Here is a 21,085-nt window from a genome sequence, read left to right on the forward strand (position 1 = left end):
GCGGGGCGAGGGGGGCGGGGCGGGGCGGGGCGGGGCTGCTGGTTGAGGGGTCCGACTCTGGGACCGAGGGGCGGGGCGGGGCCAGGCGGGGCTGTGGGGAGGGGGGGCTGGAGAGATGTGGGCGGGGCTAAAGGGTGAGGGGCGGGGCTGTGGGGAGGGGGGCTGGAGAGACGTGGGCGGGGCTAAAGGGTGAGGGGCGGGGCTGTGGGGAGGGGGGGCTGGAGAGATGTGGGCGGGGCTAAAGGGTGGGGGCGGGGCTGTGGGGAGGGGGGCTGGAGAGACGTGGGCGGGGCTAAAGGGTGAGGGGCGGGGCTGTGGGGAGGGGGGCTGGAGAGACGTGGGCGGGGCTAAAGGGTGAGGGGCGGGGCTGTGGGGACGGGGGGCTGGAGAGATGTGGGCGGGGCTAAAGGGTGGGGGCGGGGCTGTGGGGAGGGGGGCTGGAGAGTCATGGGCGGGACTAAAGGGTGGGGGCGGGGCTGTGGGGAGGGGGGCTGGAGAGTCATGGGTGGGGCTAAAGGGTGAGGGGCGGGGCTGTGGGGAGGGGGGCTGGAGAGACGTGGGCGGGGCTAAAGGGTGAGGGGCGGGGCTGTGGTGACAGGGGGGCTGGAGAGTCGTGGGCGGGACTAAAGGGTGAGGGTGGGGGCTGTGGGGAGGGGGGCTGGAGAGACATGGGCGGGACTAAAGGGTGAGGGCGGGGCTGTGGGGAGGGGGGGCTGGAGAGATGTGGGCGGGGCTAAAGGGTGAGGGGCGGGGCTGTGGGGAGGGGGGCTGGAGAGACGTGGGCGGGGCTAAAGGGTGAGGGGCGGGGCTGTGGGGAGGGGGGGCTGGAGAGATGTGGGTGGGGCTAAAGGGTGAGGGGCGTGGCTTTAGGAGGGGGTGGGGCATGCCAATATGGGAGGAGCTGAAAAGCCAGGGCATCACAGGGGTGTCTGTTTCCCAGAGGGGTGTTTATCATTATCATTATCCCCCCTCCAGGGGTGTGGAGCCTGTCATTTATTTTTTGCATTCTCATCTGTCTCAGAGGGCAGGCCGTAAATCTGTGGCAGCCTGCTCATAATACCCCTGCATGTGAGAGGCCTGGTCATCTGCAGAATCCTGACACGGGGCAGGTGATTGGGACCAGGCAATATGTTTATTACGAGCAGACAAGAATATTTTGTGCTTTGGTTGGTGAATTCTCTTGAGAACCAGCTTTCCCTAATTGGGCAGCTACAGGAGAAAATGAGTCTGCTCTACAGCCTGGGCTAACAGCCAGTTGGCTTTTAGCTCATGCGGTAGAGGCTCAGGCATTAAGCTCCAGAGGGCCCACGGATGACTGGGGTCTGTCTGCGTTACACTTGCAGCATGTACATTTCCTCTAAAATCCTATACAGAGAACCTAAGGAGGAGGAGAAGTTGTAGCCATTCATTTTTCCCGTGAGAATAAACCAAAGCCATTTCACTGCTGGCATCAGGCTGGAACAACATACACCAAAATAAACATGGCCAAAACTCCCAGTTCCATCGCTGCGGACCTCTCACATCCTCTCTCCGGTATCAGCCCTCAGGTCCCCAAGGCTGCCCAGCTCTGAGAGATGGAAGAATTAAGATTTTATCCCCTCTCCCAAAACATGAGACAAGGGAAGGGATACAAAACCCTCTCACTGCCAAGAGAGAGGGAAAAACAGGGACAACCCCGCCACTGTTCCTCAGACATTCTTGTCAACTGCTGGAAATGGCCCACCTTGATTATCACTACAAAAGGTCCCCCCCGCCCCGCCCCGGCCCCCTGCTCTCCTGCTGGTAATAGCTCACCTTACCTGATCACTCTCCTTACAGTCTGTATGGTAACACCCATTGTTTCATGTTCTCTGTGTATATAAATCTCCTCACTGTATTTTCCACTGCATGCATCCGATGAAGTGAGCTGTAGCTCACAAAAGCTTATGCTCAACTAAATTGGTTAGTCTCGAAGGTGCCACAAGTCCTCCTTTTCTTTTTGCAAATACAGACTAAAATGGCTGCTACTCTGAAACTAGTAGTTGACATAGATCCAGTTGTTTCTTATGGACGCTGTCTTCCAGATAACCTACTGAATGGACAGTAACCAATTTATCAAATATCGCTGTGTCAGGATGGAGGACTGGTATCCAGACACTGAACAAGATTGTTTTGAATAACATGTGCCTTAGTTAGGATGCAGTGTCAGTAACCCAAATTATGACTGGTACTAACAGGGAATTTGTTTACCCAATTTGTAGTTACTGTGTAACTTAATTTCTTTACCAGTTTGTTTTTAACTGCCTTCATGTTGTTTGCTGCTGTTCGTTTGTTCATTTTTACCTGGGTGTTGGTTAAACAGTTTAGCAAGGTTGTGCACGTTGTAAATGTTGTACAGCAATAATACAACAGTACAGTGATAATACAGTAGCACAGCGATACGACAGTTGTTTTTACACAGTAACCAAGTTGAAATTAAATGACAGTTTATCCTGGTCCCGCTAATGGTTTTTAGCTGATTGTTGACTTAATTGTCCACATATGGTAGACAGAGGTGTATTTGACCAGTCTCTTATTTATAAAGCACTTCATTTTTCTTTTCTTGATGCTTGGGGCTTTCTTCGCTGTATACTGATATTTTCTGGTGTCTTCAGGGTGTGATATTTTCTGGTGTCTTTGGTCTGTGGGACGCAACTTAAACAACGTTTGTTAGTTAACATAGCAAAGTTTTTTGTTTGTTTTCCTTTTTTGTTTTTGTTTTCAGTAAACCAAACTTACTACAAAGTTTAAATTATTTTTTTTACAATGTAACAGGGACCGAGTCTTTGATAACACAAGCTATACTTTGGCAATTGTTGTACAGACATTCATTTTCATTTGAGGTGCATTACTAATATTTTATACTAAATGTAATGCTTAACTGCTAAAATAGATGCTCACACTCTTCTATGAGAAGGTATATTGCTTCGCCTTGCTGAGCACTCTGTTTTAGCAAAAGAGTTAATAACAGACTTTTTACCAAGCTTTTTAGATTTAATTTGCTTGTAATGCCAATTTCACTCTTGTTAACTGTTTAGAAGCACAAACTTTAACAACCACTGCTTCCCATTAAGATAACATAACAAAAGAAAAGCCTATCAAATTAAACCAAAATAAATTTTAAATACAGGTCTATGCAAATACTTTGAGGGTATTAAACTTTTATGATGCTTTGTTGTGTTTGGGAGCCAAAGGTGGAAATCTATGGAAAACATGGAAACCTGTTGAAATTGTTTGGTTATCTTTATGCATAAATTGTGATTTTTAAACATTTTTGCTATCACGTTCTTATAACTCTATTTAAAAGTGGAAACAAGTTTATAAAAACCCAAACAAGTAATTGACATTTTGTTAATATTATCTTTACCTTAATGTTGAGGTTTCCCCTTACATTTTTTCTTTGAATAACAAATAAAAAAACGTAAAAAACAAACCCGTGATTAATAAAAGAGAATTCTTTTTGTTTGCCATTGCGTTATTTGTTGAGGCAGAAATATATATACCCCCAACCATAATATTAAAATAGTGTGGTACCATTTATATCTATTTAAAAGGGTATACAATTGATTTTTGTTGCAACAAAATAAAAATAATAAAAAATAGTCACGTGACACACACAACATACAACACAGAACACCACACATGACATACAGGACAAACTTACAATTAAAAACAAATGGCGCCAGAATTCTATATATAGAATATATATAAAGGCAAACAAAAATAAAAAGGGTCAAACATTTAAATAAACAAGTTATTACCTTATTTACAACTTTTAACATACATTGATAAAAATATATTTGCCACATGTATTGTATTAATTTGATAACAAGGCATTTTGCATTACTTTATATTTAACATGATTTTTAAACTCTGCTATATGGAAATAAGAAAAGCCCATGTTCCAAATATTAGTGAGTGGTTAGGATTAGAAGCAGAGTGTACATTTCTGTTGCTTGGCAACCATATCTTCAAGAAAGTTAGGAATAATTTAATTGGTTGCATTCCTGAAGGGTTAAAATAATGAATTTACTGGATTTATTTAAAGTAAAGTTTTTACCTTGTTTTCTTTTTGTTTCTTGTTTTGTTCTGTTTTCAATTGCTTTTATCTTTTGGAGATTTCTGTAAAAACTATAACTTTTAACACAGAGAGAGAGAGAGCAAGAGCCAAAGTGAGGCGAGGCAGGGTAAAGGGGGGGTGAAGAGCAACCTAGGAAGGTAGCGAGACCTGAGCCAAGAGGGAATAACTCTGTCAAGGTATTTGAAAGTACAGGCAGCAGCAGCAAGTTTAGCCAACTGGGAAAGCCTAGAAAGGGAAAAACTTAATCGGTATGTGAAAATATTTGAGAAAGAAGGTTCTATTTTTAGATATGAGCGCAGAGTGTGGTTCCGTAGGTCAAAGTAGTTGGGAACCCAAATAGCTGTGAACCGCGCCCCTGGTTTTTATCCTGGCTTTGAGAGGAGAGTGCGGGTAGTTACCTCCTCTTGTAAAACCTGAATTTGTTCCCCCAGTGTCTGTTGCTTTTGTGTGCATGCCAGACGGATGGCGGGAGTGCCCTTTTTTGCTGCAGTTAACTGTTTTGGGGCAACTCCATGTGTTAATGCATCAATTCTAGGTGTTAACCTGCTCAACTCCGTCAGTGGCGGGACTTTCCACTGCCCCCTAGGCCGGACAAAGACACCGCCCCAGGGACGCATTCTTATACACAGGTACAAACAAGTTACCCATCACTCCTGATGTATTGAGGTGCAACTCCTCTACGTAGCAAGGTACAACCCCTCTACGCAGTAAGGTGCCGCCTCTCACCTTGTACATGTTGGTTCGAACAAAACAACTCTATCCCTCATGTTACCCTTTTGCCCCCGTCTTTAGGGTGGGGCCACCTGTCCTTGGTTATCTGTGTGAAATGTGCATGTATCGGAGTGTTCTGGTATCTCTAGTGTCCAGGATCTTTTAGGTAGGTGTATTTTTGCAACATCCGCCCTTTCCTTGCCAGCTTCTGTGAGCAGGGCCTGCCTCTGGCTCACAGCTTAACTTTGCTTTATGTCAGCAGAGTCTTGACCATTCCTTTAGCCCAGGCCTTAGGCCTCATACCAGGCCTCTGATACAAGGGTTTATGTTCCAGGGCCCCATCTCACTACACCGAGCAGGTCAGAAGAGGACACCCAGCATCCTGCGGATAGAGCTAGGGAGAGATGGAAGACAAGGGGATAGAAAAGAAGGGGGGGGTGAAGGATGGAGGGGATGAGGGTTGAAGGGTGAAGAGGAACATAATGGGCAGGAAGGGTGAGGCTGGCCGATGGGGTAGTGTAGAAATAAGAGAGGGATGGGAGGAGATTAGAAGAAACATCCAAGCAGTGACTGTACAGGCATCTATCCAGAGAGGGGTCTAGTCATATGGGAAAGCTGTTGGGATGGAGAAATCTGCCCCTCGTGCTGCTGCCCCCGCTGTTGAGGTGGAGCTCCTCCTGCTAAGGCCATGTGGAGAGGTGGTGAGGACACTGGTGGGACCTGTTGCATCTGGGCAGCTTTTAGCTGGTCCACTCAGGAGTGGAGCTGTTGTATCCTGACTTCACCCCGTGCTCTCTGTCCTATGGCTGCTGCTGGAGCGAGGGAGAGGCTGTGGGGGCCAGTCTGAAATGCTACGTGACATTCTGCGCAGAGGATTTATTATTATTTTTACAGCACCATGAATGTGCATGGGGAATGTGAATGCTGTAGCGTGGCATGTGGGTTCTTTTGCTGCTGTGTGTGCTCTCTTCCTTCCCAGCCCCAGAGGGTCTGATGGGTTAATGGGACAAGCTGGAGTGGATAAACAAACACAAACCTTTGGCATGGGAGTGGTTTGTCTGAACATTTGGCACCATGTCGGCACTTAGAAATGGAACCGCCCTGGATATCAATTGATGAAGCTGCTATTCACAACAAAGGCAAGGTTGCACTGTGGTAAGAACAGGTTTCAGAGTAGCAGCCGTGTTAGTCTGTATTCGCAAAAAGAAAAGGGGTACTTGTGGCACCTTAGAGACTAACCAATTTATTTGAGCATAAGCTTTCGTGAGCTACAGCTCACTTCATCGGATGCATCCGATGAACTGAGCTGTAGCTCATGAAAGCTTATGCTCAAATATATTGGTTAGTCTCTAAGGTGCCACAAGTCCTCCTTTTCTTTTTGTGGTAAGAACCTCTCAAATAACACTTACAAGTTGCAGAGCAGCAGCTGTGTTAGTCTGTATTCACAAAAAGAAAAGGAGGACTTGTGGCACCTTAGAGACGAACAAATTTATTTGAGCATAAGCTTTCGTGAGCTACAGCTCACTTCATCGGACTTGCAAGTCGGTTGCCCAATCATTCATTGAGTTACGTGGATTGTAGCAGATACCTCTCAGATAGCTTGCCTACCTTGTCAGTCAGAAGCAAGTTCCTCTTGAAGTGGATCTTGATAATGAGCGCACTGCCATGGCAAAGGAAAAGTCCCAAAATACATACTTAGCCTTTACTCACTGAGATCTTATGAAACCACTTCGCTCTGGTGAGAAAGAGGCATTGAAAAAGTGAAAACTTCCTCTCCACTTAAAAAAAAAGTACAAAAAAACCCATTAACCTCCTATGTACTGCAAACTGTTTAATAAAATAATTACCATAATAAATCACATCCTTTAATGTACCTACCCACAAATAGCAATCCCTGCATCAGAATAGCCAGCCAGTTACTAAAGCTACATTTCCCCAAAGACCATGGGATGGGATTTTAATCCCTGCTATGACCTTTGTGTGCTTTTGTGGCAGACCATGGGGGCCATAAATGTCCTAAAGTTTGGCAGGGGAGAATTCCCTGGGCATCTCATAGGGCAAACATACGAACATGAAACCCTACAACCCTCAGGAAGAAGGAAAGACTGGGCCCTTGATACTATGGGAATTCTCAGAGGCATCACCAGCCATGGGGTAGCAAAGAGAGACTGCCATAATCCCTGAGCTACCTGAATTATGCTGGGGCTGGAGTTGGGAGAGCGCAAAGGTGGCATAAAGCTCCTTTTACCCACCTTCCCTTTGGGCTGCAAATTCTGTGCTGCGCCCAGAATCTCACCCCATGGGTGGAAAAATCAAAGTTCACATTGCCCAGGTAGGTGAGGTCCCGAGTCCTCGCTGCATCTCTCTCCCAGGGAGTGCCAGACCTAGCCTGAGGAGAGCGTCCAGGGGAATTACCACCTCCCCACTTCACCGGCCATATTGTTTATAAAATACAGTTCAGCATTTACAGCAGCTAGTGGAGAAAATTGTAACCACACAATCCAAGACATACGGCCCTCTATGCTTTGCACAGAACACTGGTCATCAGCCTCTTCTTTCTCCTCCTCCAAAAGAACAAGTTTCCCTTCCTAGCTCAAAGGGCCTTTTAAATATCCTTTTTCATGCTCCCATTGACGGGGAAAGATGTGTGTGTTTTGGGATTGCCCAGGGCACACCAAGCATAAAAATAAAAGCCTGTCAGCAAGCAAAGCTAACACCCAAAGGCCTTTCACACCCACTGAGCCACACCCCCCCATGCTACTGGCTGCAATTTGCATAACTTTTCCATCCCCTCCTGCAGGCAGTTGTTACTCTCTGTATATAAGAACAGAAGAATGACCACTTTGGGTCAGATCAATGGTCCATCCAGCCCAGTATCCTGTCTTCCAACAGTGGCCAGTGCTAGGTGCTTCAGAGGCAATGAACAGACGAGACAATTTTCGAGTGATCTATCTCCCTGTTGTATAGTCCCAGCATCAGAGCCTTAGGGATACCCAGAGCATGGGGTTGCATCCCTGACCATCTTGGCTAATAGCCATTGATGGACCTATCCTCCATGAATTTTATCTAATTCTTTTTGAACCCTGTTATACTTTTTGCCTTCCCAACATCCCCCCACAATCAGTTCCACAGGTTGACTGTGCGTTGTATGAAGAAGTTCTTCCTTTTGTTTCTTTTAAACCTGCTGCCTGTTAATTTCATTGGGCAACCCCCTGGTTCTTGTGCTATGTGAAGTGGTAAATAACACTTCCTTATTCATTTTCTCCACACCATTCATGACTGTATAGATTGTGGTCATCTCCCCCCTTAGTTGTCTCTTTTCAAAGTTGAACAGTTCCAGTCTTTTTAATCTCGCCTCATATGGAAGCTGTTCCATACCCCCAATAATTTTTTTGCCCTTCTCTGTATCTTTTCCGATTCAAATATATTGTTTTTAAGATGGGGTGATCAGAACTGCACGCAGTATTCAAGGTGTGGGTGGACCGTCGATTTACATTGGCATTCTGATATTTTCTGTATTATTATCTATCCCTTTCCTAAGGGTTCCCAACATTCTGTTTGCTTTTTTGACTGCCGCTGCACATTGAGTGGATGTTTTCAGAGAACTATCCACAATGACTCCAAGATCTCTCTCTTGAGTGATAACAGCTAATTCAGACCCCATCATTTTATATGTATAGTTGGGATTATGTTTGCCAATGTGCATTTCTTTGCATTCATCAACACTGAATTTCATCTGCCATGTTATTGCCTAGTCATGCAGTTTAGTGAGATCCCTTTGTAACTCTTCTGTCTTCTTTGGACTTAACTATCTTGAGTAATTTCTATCATCTGCAAACTTTGCCACCTCACTGTTTACCCCTTTTTCCAGATCATGTATGAGTATACTGAACAGTACTGGTCCCAGTACAGACCTCTGGGGACATCTCTATTTACCTTTCTCCATTCTGAAAAGTGACCATTTATTCCTACCCTTTGTTTCCTGTCTTTTAACCCGTTACTGATTCAGAAGAGGACCTTCCCTTTTATGCCATGACATCTTTGCCTACTTAAGAGCCTCTGTTGAGGGACCTTGTCAAAGGCTTTCTGAAAGTCCAAGTGCACTATATCTACTGAATCACCCCGTCCACATGTTTGTTGATCCCCTCAGAGAATTCTAATGGATTGGTGAGGCATGATTTCCCTTTACTGGCCTGCAATTGCCGGGATCGCCTCTGGAGCCTTTTTGAAAAATTGGCATTACATTAGTTATCCTCCAATCATCTGGGACAGAGGCTGGTTTAAGTGATCGGTTACATACCACAGTTAGCAGTTCTGCAAAATCATATCTGAGTCCTTCAGAACTCTTGGGTGAATCCCATCTGGTCCTGGTGACGTATTGCTGTTTAATTAATCAATTGGTTCCAAAACCTCCTCTAATGACACCTCAATCTGGGACAGTTCCTCAGATTTGTCACCTAAAGAGCTCAGGCGAGGGAATCTCCCTCCATCCTCTGCAGGGAAGACCAAAGCAAAGAATCCATTTATCTCCTCTGCAATAGCCCTGTCTTCTGTGCGTGCTCCTTTAGCCCCTGGATTCTCCAGGGCCCCCCCTGATTGTTTGGCAGCTTCCTGCTTCTGAGGTACTGAAAAAAAATGGGCTGCTAGTTTTTGTGTCTTTTGCTAGTTGCTCTTAAATCTCTTTCTTTTTGGCCTGCTTGATGATACGCTCACACTTGCCTTGCCGCGCCCGCTCCACGCGACGCTCGTTACGTCGGCTTCTCAGTCTAAATCTCCCCAAAGCGAGGCTCGATGGGTTTAATGTTTATTTATTTATTTATATATCTTGATTTACACAGAAAAGGGAGAAAGGAACAACTCCCATAGATCTAGGACAATAGTCAAAACTAAAATGACTAAAACGTCCCCATAAGGTATTATTGCAGGTTCATCTGCTCCAGCTAAACCCTCTCCCAAGCCTTGTGATATTATCCAGGCAAAATATAACCCTCCAGCCCCAGTCCTCTTTCAGCACTTCCCACCTTCCCCATCTTACTTTCTCTCTAAAGGGCTGGGAGAATCGATGGACTTTGTAGTGAGACCTACAGGACAACAGATTTGGGGCACTTTGGACCAAGAGGGAAGAAAATTCCAAAGTCAAGGGACCCCCACAGAGAACTCCCTGCCAGCAGTCTCTTTGTTTATACAGTGCCTCCAGCCTTGCAGTTGTGGCAGTATGACACGGGTAGACAGCAGGGCTGGATTAAGGCTCAGGCACGATAGGTCTGTGCCTCCCTAGGTCCCCAGCTACTGGAGGCATTTGATGCCATCAGCTTCTCTGCCTTGTTTCCAGCCTACGGTTGTGAAGATAAGCTTGAAAACATGAACTGAGTGTAATATCTACCTGAGTCTGCAGGCAGTCTGAAATCATAGATCATATTGTGACCTGGCCCATTCATCGTTCTGAGAGATCAGCTCTGAAACCCACGGCTCTTGGGCTCTGTGTGAGGGAAACCCTTGCTGCCACCACCCATCATGGCTCCCGTCACCACAACAGCCTGCCTGAGGGAGAGGGGTGGTGAACTGGGGAGGCTGGAGGCCGCAGCTAGTCCAAAGAGGAGTGGTAGCCCCCACCAGCACCGCAGACAGCATTTGTGAGGGTGGCTCTTACAACTCTGAAGGGGAGTAGAGCCATGGTTGCAGGGCTCATGGACATGGCATGAGGGTGTGCCGAGGGCCTTGGATTGCCAGCCCTGGGAGAGAGACAGTCTCTCAGTGAGGCAGGTCCCACGTTGTTCCCCTCCTCCCCCCAGTGTGGTACCTCCCATTGAAAATCCTGATTCTGAAGGATTTTGATTCAGCTTGTTACTTGACACAAACTGGACCAATCTCGTTAGCACAGTTATTCAGAGAAGACACTCGTTCAGATGTACAGAAAGGCAGCTTCTCTATTGTACTGTTGGCTTTTTCCTCCTGGGACCGCACTGCCTACACACTACGTAGGAATTGCCAAACTGCATCAAACCCAAGCTCCACCTTGCTCCAAATCCTGCCTGCAAGAGAGGCCAGCACCAGATACTGCAGAGGATGGTGTAAGAACCCCACAATAAGCAGATGTGGGCTAATCTGCCCAACACACTAGGTCCTGGTCTCTAATATTTAGAGACTGGTTTAAGCCCTGATACATGAGATTTAATATCCCTTCCAAAATTGTTATCGTCGTTAATTTTAGCACTGGATATTCTTGTTATCCATATAAATGTCCAATCCTGTTTTGAATCTTGTTACATTCTTGGCCTCAATGACTTCCTGTGGCAGTGAGTTCCGCAGTTTCATTGCATGTTCTCTGAAAGAGTATTTCCTTTGATTGGTTTTGAATGTCCCACTTTTTTATTCCATTGAACCTTGTTCTTGTGTTATGAGACTGGAAGAACAGAAGCTCCTGCTCTATCTTCCCTATACCATTCAGTATTTTTATATTCTTTTATTATGTCCATTTTCATTCAGCTCCTCTCAAAGGTAACAATCCCAATCTTTTTCATTTATCTTAATTGGAGAGGCTTAGGCCTTGTCTATGCTATAGAGTTTTGTTGACAAGAGTTATGTCGACATCAAAAAGTGTTACAATAAAAATTGGTATTGTGTGTTCACACTCACTCCCCCTGTCAGCAGAGCGCATCCACACTTGGGTACCTATCCCACAGTCCACCTCAACATGTTCTGCCACTAGGTCTTGTGGGAAGGTGGAGCCGATCGCAGCACATCTTGGGACTGGGCTCAATGTCCCATGATGCATTGCTTTCTGTTCCAGCAGTCCATGGGCTTCCGGCTTTCTTTCTCAGCATTTTTCAAGGGCCTTGTTTGCTGTGCACCACGGCATCTTTGTGAGAAAGGATGGATCCCGCCCTGCTCTCCTATGCTCTGATAACTGTCATGAAGACATCATGGATGGCAGTGCAGTTAATTGCAAAGTTCCTAACTGAAGAAGATTCCCAGTTGCCTGACATGCTGTGTGATGTGGATAGGAGCAACTTTAGATTGCTTTTGGCATTCACAGAGCAGCTGCAGAGGGTGGACCATCGCTTCTGGGCTCAGGAAACAAGCACTGAATGATGGGATCATATCATAATGCAAGTGTGGGGTGATGAGCAGTGGCTACAGAACTTTCAGATGCAGAAAGCCACCTTCCTGGAGCTGTGTGCGGAGCTCGCCCCAGTACTGTGGCGCAAAGACACCAGAGTGATAGCTGCCCTATCAGTAGAGAAGCATGTGGCAATTGCTGTGTGGAAGCTGGCGACTCCAGACTGCTACTGGTTGGCTGTGAATCAATTTGGAGTTGGGAAGTCGACTGGTGAGGCTGTGTTACAGCAAGTGTGCGTAGCAGTTGACTGCATCCTGCTACAAAGGACCATGATTCTGGAAAACGTGTGTGAAATAGTGGGCAGCTTTGCAGAAATGGGTTTCCCTAACTGGAGGGGTGATAGATGGCACACATATTCCTATTTTGGCACCAGAGCACTTTGCAACCGAGTACATCAATAAGAAGGGGTACTTCTCCATGGTGTTGCAGGCACTTGTGGATCACCATGGGCATTTCACTGACATCAACATGGGGTGGTCCGGGAAGATGCATGACTCATGCATCTTCAGGAACACCAGCCTGTATAGAAAACTACAGGCAGGGACTTTCTTTCCAGACTAGAAGATTATAATGGGGGATGTTGAAATGCCCATAGTGATCCTGGGAGACCCGGATTACCCCTTCCAGCTGTGGCTCATGAAACCTTATATGGGAAACCTGGACAGCAGTAAGGAGCGGTTCAACAACAGGCTGAGTAGGTGCCAGATGACAGTGGAATATGCCTTTGGCAGATTAAAGGTGCTCTGGTGATGCCTTTATGGCAGGTTAGACCTCAATAAGGATATTATTCCCATGGTCATAACCACATGTTGTACATTGCATAATCTCTGTGAAGTTTAGGGTGAAAGGTTTGCTCAGCGGTGGAGTGCTGAGGCAGACGGCTTGACTGCTGATTTTGGACAGCCAGATACCAGGGCTGTCAGAGGGGCCCAGAAGGGGGTAATTCGAATCAGGGAGGCTTTGAGACAACACTTTGAAAATGAGAACTGGTAATGTATATCTCTGTGATTGGTGCTGCAATGTTACATTTCATGTAGTTTTCCTAGGAAGCAATGGTGACTTTTGGGGCCTTACATTCCAGTGAGAACATGGTTACACTCCCTGTGCATGTATTGGTCGTGCCTGCTATCTCAGTTTGTAGGAAACAAATAAAGATGAGTTACCATTCGAAAGCTTTGCTTTTATTGCACAAGAAACAACACAAACATATACAAAAATAGTTGGTGGGAAAGGAGGTACCAGGGAAGGGCAGACTTTCAGAGCTGTGCATAGGTCCAGCTATCATTTTGAAAGTTATCCCAGGGGGGTGGAGTGAAGGCAAACTCCAGAAGTCCCAGCAAGTGGAAAGGACTGTGTGGGCGGATTGGGGTGGGGGGGAATGGAAAAGAGTTTTGAATGTGCTGCAGGGGAGGGCGGGCACACATTTGCTCAGTCTGCAGCATTATTAAGGACTTCAGCACCTGCATTTTCTCCTCCATGACTTTAATCATCCGCTCAGTAGCGTCCTTAAACTCCTGATTTTCTTTTTTGTCCTGCTTTCGGCTTCCCTCCACTCCTTGTGTGCCCTTTTCTCTGCATTGGAGCAGTGCAGGACCTCCCGGAACATGTCTTCTTTGCTCTGTCTTGGGTGCTTTCTTACCTGGCGGAGACACTCGGCCGGTGTGTGTGGGGTGTTCCTCAAGGCCCAATCTGCTGAAGCAAAAGGAACAATGCACAGAAACATGATTGTTAAATTCATGCACAGCACTGAAACATTTCAGTAAAACACACCTTTTGCAACACGACAATCACTTTCGCACTGACCCTTGGCAAGCACACATCTCTGCAAACCACCCAATGTATGGTAAGCCTTGGCTGGGGGGAAGAGGATACTCTACATGGGGAAAAGAGCACAAGGGTTGTGGTGCAGCTGACTAGGGAAGAAATTCTAAAATTATCCCACACTTTTCCACAGACAGGGGTCATTCTAGCAGACATCTCAGTGCTGAGGGTAAGCAGAGAAGCGAGGCTGCATCTACTAAATGCTTGTGGCTTCTGCCCTGCTCCCTGTGCTGCTTGCCCGGGTGCCGCTTTTGTCCCTGCACAAGTGATTGCCGAATGGCGCTGGAAAGTTTCCTATAATGGGGGAAGGACCAAAGCAGCTCTGCCAAGGAACCTTCGGCAGAGGATTGTGAGTACCTCCAGGAAACTTTCTTGGAGATCTCTCTGGAGGATTCCCATGAGATCTTGGCACGAATCAACACCCTGTACTGATTAGCTACACAGGGAAATGTCCAGCACACAGAAACACAGCCAGTCATGTACATTTCTATACCCTGAACCCACCTCCGCACTACATAGGCTACAGCCATTTACCAGGCATCTCCTCTCCTGCTTCTTGCTCGCCAGAGAGCAATTGCAGAGCCAAGCTAGACAATTCCGGAGTGGTGAACAGTTCCTGGGTGCCTGCCCTACCGGGCGACTTTGCCAGGAGCAGCACATCCTCATCTAACTCCACCTCTTCATCAATGACTTCATCCTCTGGGTCCTCTTTCCACCACCTCCAGGCCCACCGAAGTATCCACAGGGTTCTTGGCAGTGGAGGTGGGGTCACCACCGAGGATAGCGTCCAGCTTCTTATAGAACTGGCAGGTCATAGGTGTAGCACCAGAGCGATGGTTTGCCTCCCTCGCCTTATGGTACGCCTGCCTCAGCTCCTTTATCCTCACTCTGCACTGCAGCGTGTCTTGATCACAGCCCTTTTTGCACAAGCCTTGAGAAATCTGCCCATCGGTATCCCAATTCCTACGTCTCAAGCACTGTTGGGACTGCACAGCTTCCTCTCCCCATATCCTGAGCAGATCCAGCAGCTCTGCAGTGGTCCAAGTGGGAAAGTGTTTGCTGCGATAACCTGCCATGGTCACCTGGGAAGATGAGATGAGACCTTTCCATGCTGAGCAAACAGGAAATGGAATTTTAAAAATTCCTGGGGCTTCTAAGGGGGAGGGGTGGATGGTGGTTCACCTGGCTGTAGGGCAGTGGAGTTCAAACTGCTGACCAGAGCGGTCAGGATGGGCATTGTGGGACACCTCCTGGAGGCCAATTAAAACGATAAAATCAAGTGTGGTGTCTACACTGGCACTTTGTCAACAAAAATTTTGCGCAAAGTGCCTTATGTCTCTCCTCGGGGTGGTTTTATTTTGTGGCCAAAACAGGGCATTTTGGCCGCCAAAAGTCGCATCGCAGTGTGTACGCATCCACTGTTTTGTCAGCAAAAACTGCCCTTTGTCGACAAAACTTGGGAGCATAGACAAAGCCAAAGTGTACGTTTTGGTTTATGAAATAGATAAGATATCAGTTAATAATTGTAGAAAGACTTTGGAAATCTGATGTGCTATATAGAGGATATGTACTCCTGCTGAATGTCTATTTCTTTAACAGCTCTGCTACTCCCTACAATTGAAGAGCATCTTAACAACCGCTAATCTGAATAAATCAGCTGGTCATTGAAGCAATTGCCACTATATTGTTCCAAAGAGGGGTTGATTTTTTGGGGGAGGAGGGTGCTTAGAGATGGGCTTGAGTGGAAGATATTTACTAAATATATTATTTACTACGTGGTTCGAGCAGGCTCCCTTGCATCTGTGGCTTGTGGCTTGACCTCAAGAGGGCAGCAAAAGGCAACAGGCTCTTTCCCTAAAATGACCCCACACAAGTGCTGTTGCATTTCTAAAAGTTTTAGTCACAAAGCCATATATGTTTCTTTTCCTTTTCTCTTCCCATCGTTCTGCGACAAAGCATTTGGTTTTGGATGCTGCTGAGGGAGTGAATGACCTTAGTACCCATCATCCCTGAAATTACACAGTAACACTGCAGAAACAAGGGGCACAACTTGATCTTGTTCATGAGCCAAAGCTTTAAATGTCCAGGGTGTTCAGCAGTGCAAAAAAGTAGTTCTTGAAATGAGAAAGTTCTGTAGTTGGGTGCCAGTACCAGTCTTAGGACCACTGAAGACAACTTTAAAACTCCCAGGGACTAAGGGTGTGGTAGGTAAGGACGGGATCCCAGCCTAAACGCATGAACTGCTCTCCCGGAGGTGTAGAAGAAATGCAAAGAAATCAGTTCTTGTAAAACAGAACTTTTCCAACTAAACAACCTCCATAGAATTGTAGAAGTGTCAGACTCGAAGAGACCTCGAGACATCATCTAGGCAGTCCCCTGCACTCAAGGCTGGACTAAGAAATGACTAGACCATAATATGGCCAAAAGAATGTGAGGGCTTTATTCAGCATTCCATTGGTGTCTATGACCCTGTCTTCACTGTAACTGTTAGCTAAGTTTGTAACCAGTTACTGGCCTGGCTACACACAACATGGTTAAAGCTCAGTCAGTAACCCTGGCTACCTAACAATGTTTGACCCTGGCCACCAGCATAGGCAATCACCTGGTTGTCATCCTGTTAGTGGTTCAGCTTGCTCCTTTTTTTGCAGTGTAGACAGAGTGTTGTACCTATAGACCTGATCCAAAGCCCAGCTGAAGTCACTGCAAATCTTTCCATTGAGTTCCATGGGCTTCAGCTCAGGTTCTCTGATTGCGGAGCTTATTTGCACGGTGTCCTCTTCCTAGTCCCTTTGTGGTTGGGCATCTTAGAAGGCATTGCCCCATATACTGCTAGTCCTAATGCTGCTCTGTGTGTATCTGTCTGTGCTGCTCATGCACAATTTGACAAGTGTGGATACAAACCAAACTGTGTCGTGAAAGTGAGGGTGGCTTTAACTTGTTATAAAACCCAGGTTAAAAACTGCAGAATGAAAAGCGCCAAAGGGTGTCTGACCTGATCCTGTAAACACTCACTACTGGGTGTAGTGCAGCCAATGGAACTACTCAGTGTAGTAAGCGCTACTCCTGATAAAAGAAAAGGAGTACTTGTGGCACCTTAGAGACTAAGATAGTGTCTGCAGGGTTGGGCGCCGTAAGGAATGGTGATTACAATCTAAAATTAGCAAAAGGTGGAGGGAATTGAAATCAAGCCGATGACAATCTAAACGCGGTGACTGAGCAGCAAGCAAGCCTGAACTCTTGCTTAAAATGTTACTGTGTAAAAGTTCGCTCTGTGACTATTTTGTTTGGGGGTCTCTGTTAAATTACTGGAAAATGCCCAAGCTAAGTGTTTTCTACTCTGGGTTCTGCATGCCCTAAAATGGAGTTTAGTGCTATTGAGCTCAGGGGCGTCTAAGGAATGATCAGAAATCAAAACTATTTTGGGTCCTTACAGGAGATGAACAAATGGACAGAGTCCTTTGAGCTGTCTCGCTCACCCCACACACTCTTTGGGGTTGCTTTCATCATTATCACAAAGCGCATTCAGAATTTACATCTGCTTTCATATAGCCCCAAAGCCTTTTCTTTCTAAGTAGCTGGAGTTTAAAAAAATTTCCACCAGCCTCTTTAAGCTAAAAAGTGTCCTCGGCCCAGAGATGGCTACTGCCCCCAATCACAGCTCTTCGTGCAGCTGCAGCAATCCCACGTGTGGCTAGAAAAGCTCATCCCGCTTTCTAAAGCCCGTGTTCTGACCCTGTGTATGGTGCAGCTATATGCTTCCGTGGGTGGCTCTGTGAGAAAAGCACAGGGGTGTCCTCTGGTGCAGAGGTTGGTGAGGGATCGGTAACAAAACTGGGGCTGTGGCATGACTTTTCTTGTAGCATGCCTACACTGGGCCTAGTCCTGCATCCTCACACAGTCAGAATTCTCCCTTCGTGGGAATTATGACCGAGCACTGAGCTATGCATGGGTCTTGGCTCAAAGAGCCGAGGAAGGGAGGGAGGACAGTCCTCTCCTGGGCACAGCAGCGGGTGAAAGGAGAGCTGCAAAGAAGTCAACTGTAGGTCACTGATCCCATGGGGAGCTGGGGACACGTGGATACGTTTCCCCCCACCCTAATTTAGAGTGACCTCAGGGCTGCTGTAAACTACACCTGACAGCAGCAGCCCCGCGGGGTCACCCACTAGATGTGGATATTGCTGAAACACAGCACACTCTGGCCACATCCCCTCCCACCTTTGGCATGGCCCAATGCTGGGAGCCAGGAGGAGGGATGGCGTACTGCTGGCTACAATCAGGCCCCACACCTTTATAGGCTGAGCTGGGGTTGGGGTTTTTTTAGTAGATGTTTTTGCATGTGCCATTTGCCTTAGACCTATGAAAGCCTACAACTACATTCGATCTGGGATAGTTAAGGGTGGGGGGTGTTGGAGCAGCAGGGGTGTTATGTGGAAAAGTATAATGAACCAGGTAATTCTGATATCCACAAATATTTAAAAGGCTGTCATAATAGCACTAGATACTGGAGCCTGGTCCCACAGTGAGCCCCACATGGGCAACCCCCTGCACTTGTGTGGAGATCAACGCAAACTGGGGCCCTAGATCAGCAGGGGCTGCCTTGGTGAGTCAATCTGGAAAGCACAGTTTAAAAGGGCATGCTGGAAATGGCAGTACTGTCAACCCCAGAAGTTCAAAAACCATGTGTCATGCCCCCAACAGTCATGAAATTGGCTTAAATATCATGAGTTTTTTAAAAATCACAACTCTGTGGTTCTTTGCCCTGTAGTGTTTTAGCTTTTGGGGGTCACATTTTCAGGCTTTGCTTTGTAACCGTGAAGGCTAGAAACTTTTTCAGAAGTGGAAGCTGAGATTTTCACATAATCTATGGCTCCAAGAGCTGGGACTTGAAGAAAAGCACCAAGAGACTTGGGATACAATTGCAAGAGTTGGCACTAATGAAATGTTTTTGCACAACTGGGAAAAGTATGTCAAGCTTTCCTTCACACAGTTGTCTCCTCCCTTATCAGAGGCTCAGGAGAGTTACATGTGTAATTCCCATTTATGCCTGTAGGAATTACCTGCCTGGAATACAATCTTAGCTGTGTGTTTTGACTGACTGTACTGCAGTTCTAAGGCAGACAGTTGGGACAGTACCAGGTCATTTTTGTTTTAATCCTCTATCCCACGGTCTGGTCTCCTTGCCTGCCTTTTGTCTTGTGTACATTGTTGTTCCTTCATATTGTTTCCAGTACTATAAAAATCACTGAATAAAGTTAGCTCCTCTCAGGGGACTTCGTGTGTCCTGACAAAACCAGCGTAGCCATGCAAAGCAAATTTCTTTATATAACCTGACAGGGAATTATGGAGGAAACATTATGATGGCGTACAACGCTGCTGTAGAATATTAAACATGAAAAGGTTTGACTAATGGAAACTACTGAAAACTTTTATTAATGTCACTTTTGTTTCCTACCCTAGTTTTTTCTGAATCCTCCCCTGTGCATTTGATACCCATCTTAGCCTTGCTTTCCTTTAGCCAGGGGAAAGAGTATGATATCTGATGGAGGACAATAACACAGCAATAGAAGAAATGCCGAGAGGAAAGGATATATATTGGGATTGTCCAGTGGGCAGAGAACCTGAGAGTCATCTAGTAAATCTGGGGGTAGATAACTGTGATACTGGCTCATGCTTGGACACTCTGCCAGTTGGGAAATTAATTGATTGTCTGGGGGTGTGTACATTCCCCAATGGTCATTACAGAGCATAGGCACCAGCTAACAAACACGTGATTTACCCTTCCTGAAAATCACATGGAGCAGAGCCCTAAGTCTGAATTCAGTTCAGAGCTGGCTCCAGTGTCTCATAAGAACATTAGAATGGCCATCCTGGGTCAGACCAAAGGTCCATCCAGCCCAGTATCCTGTCCACCGACAGTGGCCAATGCCAGGTGCCCCAGAGGGAGTGAACCTAACAGGTAATGATCAGTGATCTCTCTCTTGCCATCCATCTCCACCCTCTGACAAACAGGGGCTAGGGACACCATTCCTTGCCCATCCTGGCAAATAGCCATTAATGGACTTAGCCTCCATTAATTTATCCAGTTCTCTTTTAAACCTTGTTATAGTCCTAGCGTTCACAACCTCCTCAGGCAAGGAGTTCCACAGGTTGACTGTGCGCTGAGTGAAGAAGAACTTCCTTTTATTTGTTTTAAACCTGCTGCCCATTAATTTCATTTGGTGGCCCCTGGTTCTTATATTATGGGAACATTAAATAACTTTTCCTTATTCACTTTCTCCACACCACTCATGATTTTATAGACCTCTATCATCTCCCCCCTTAGTCTCCTCTTTTCCAAGCTGAAAAGTCCTAGTCTCTTTAATCTCTCCTCATATGGGACCCGTTCCAAACCCCGAATCATTTTGGTTGCCTTTTTCTGAACCTTTTCTAATGTCAGTATATCTTTTTTGAGATGAGGGGACCACATCTGTACTCAGTATTCAAGAGGTGGGCATACCATGGATTTATATAAGGGCAATAAGATATTCTCTGTCTTATTCTCTATCCCTTGTTTAATGATTCCTAACATCCTGTTTGCTTTTTTGACTGCCGCTGCACACTGTGTGGACGTCTTCAGAGAACTATCTACGATGACTCCAAGATCTTTCTCCTGATTAGTCGTAGCTAAATTAGCCCCCATCATATTGTATGTATAGTTGGGGTTATTTTTTCCAATGTGCATTACTTTACATTTATTCACATTAAATTTCATTTGCCATTTTGTTGTCCAATCACTGAGTTTTGTGAGATCTTTTTGAAGTTCTTTACAGTCTGCTTTGGCCTTAACTTTCTTGAGCAGTTTAATATCATCTGCAAACTTTGCCACCTCACTGTTTACCCCTTTCTCCAGATCATTTATGAATAAGTTGAATAGGATTGGTCCTAGGACTGACCCATGGGGAACACCACTAGTTACCCCTCTCTATTCTGAAAATTTACCATTTATTCCTACCCTTTGTTCCCTGTCTTTTAACCAGTTCTCAATCCATGAAAGGATCTTCCTGCTTATTCCATGACAACTTAATTTACATAAGAGCCTTTGGTAAGGGACCTTATCAAAGGCTTTCTGGAAATCTAAGGGCAAAGGCTTTCTGAAAATCTCGAAGTCTCAGAGTAAAGAGAATCCCCTCCACAGGAGGAAACCCCGCGCCTCAGCTTAAACCCCTGATATTCCCTCAGGACTCCCTGATCATGACAGCCCCTAAAATGGAGCCAGCTGCTCTGCCTAAGAAAGTAGGGGAGAACTCCAGCCATAAGGATGGGGTTTGGGGACAGTGAGAGAGAGTTAAGGGGTA

The sequence above is a fragment of the Lepidochelys kempii genome, chromosome 6 (assembly GCF_965140265.1).
Source record: "Lepidochelys kempii isolate rLepKem1 chromosome 6, rLepKem1.hap2, whole genome shotgun sequence".
NCBI classification, from domain to species: domain Eukaryota; kingdom Metazoa; phylum Chordata; order Testudines; family Cheloniidae; genus Lepidochelys; species Lepidochelys kempii.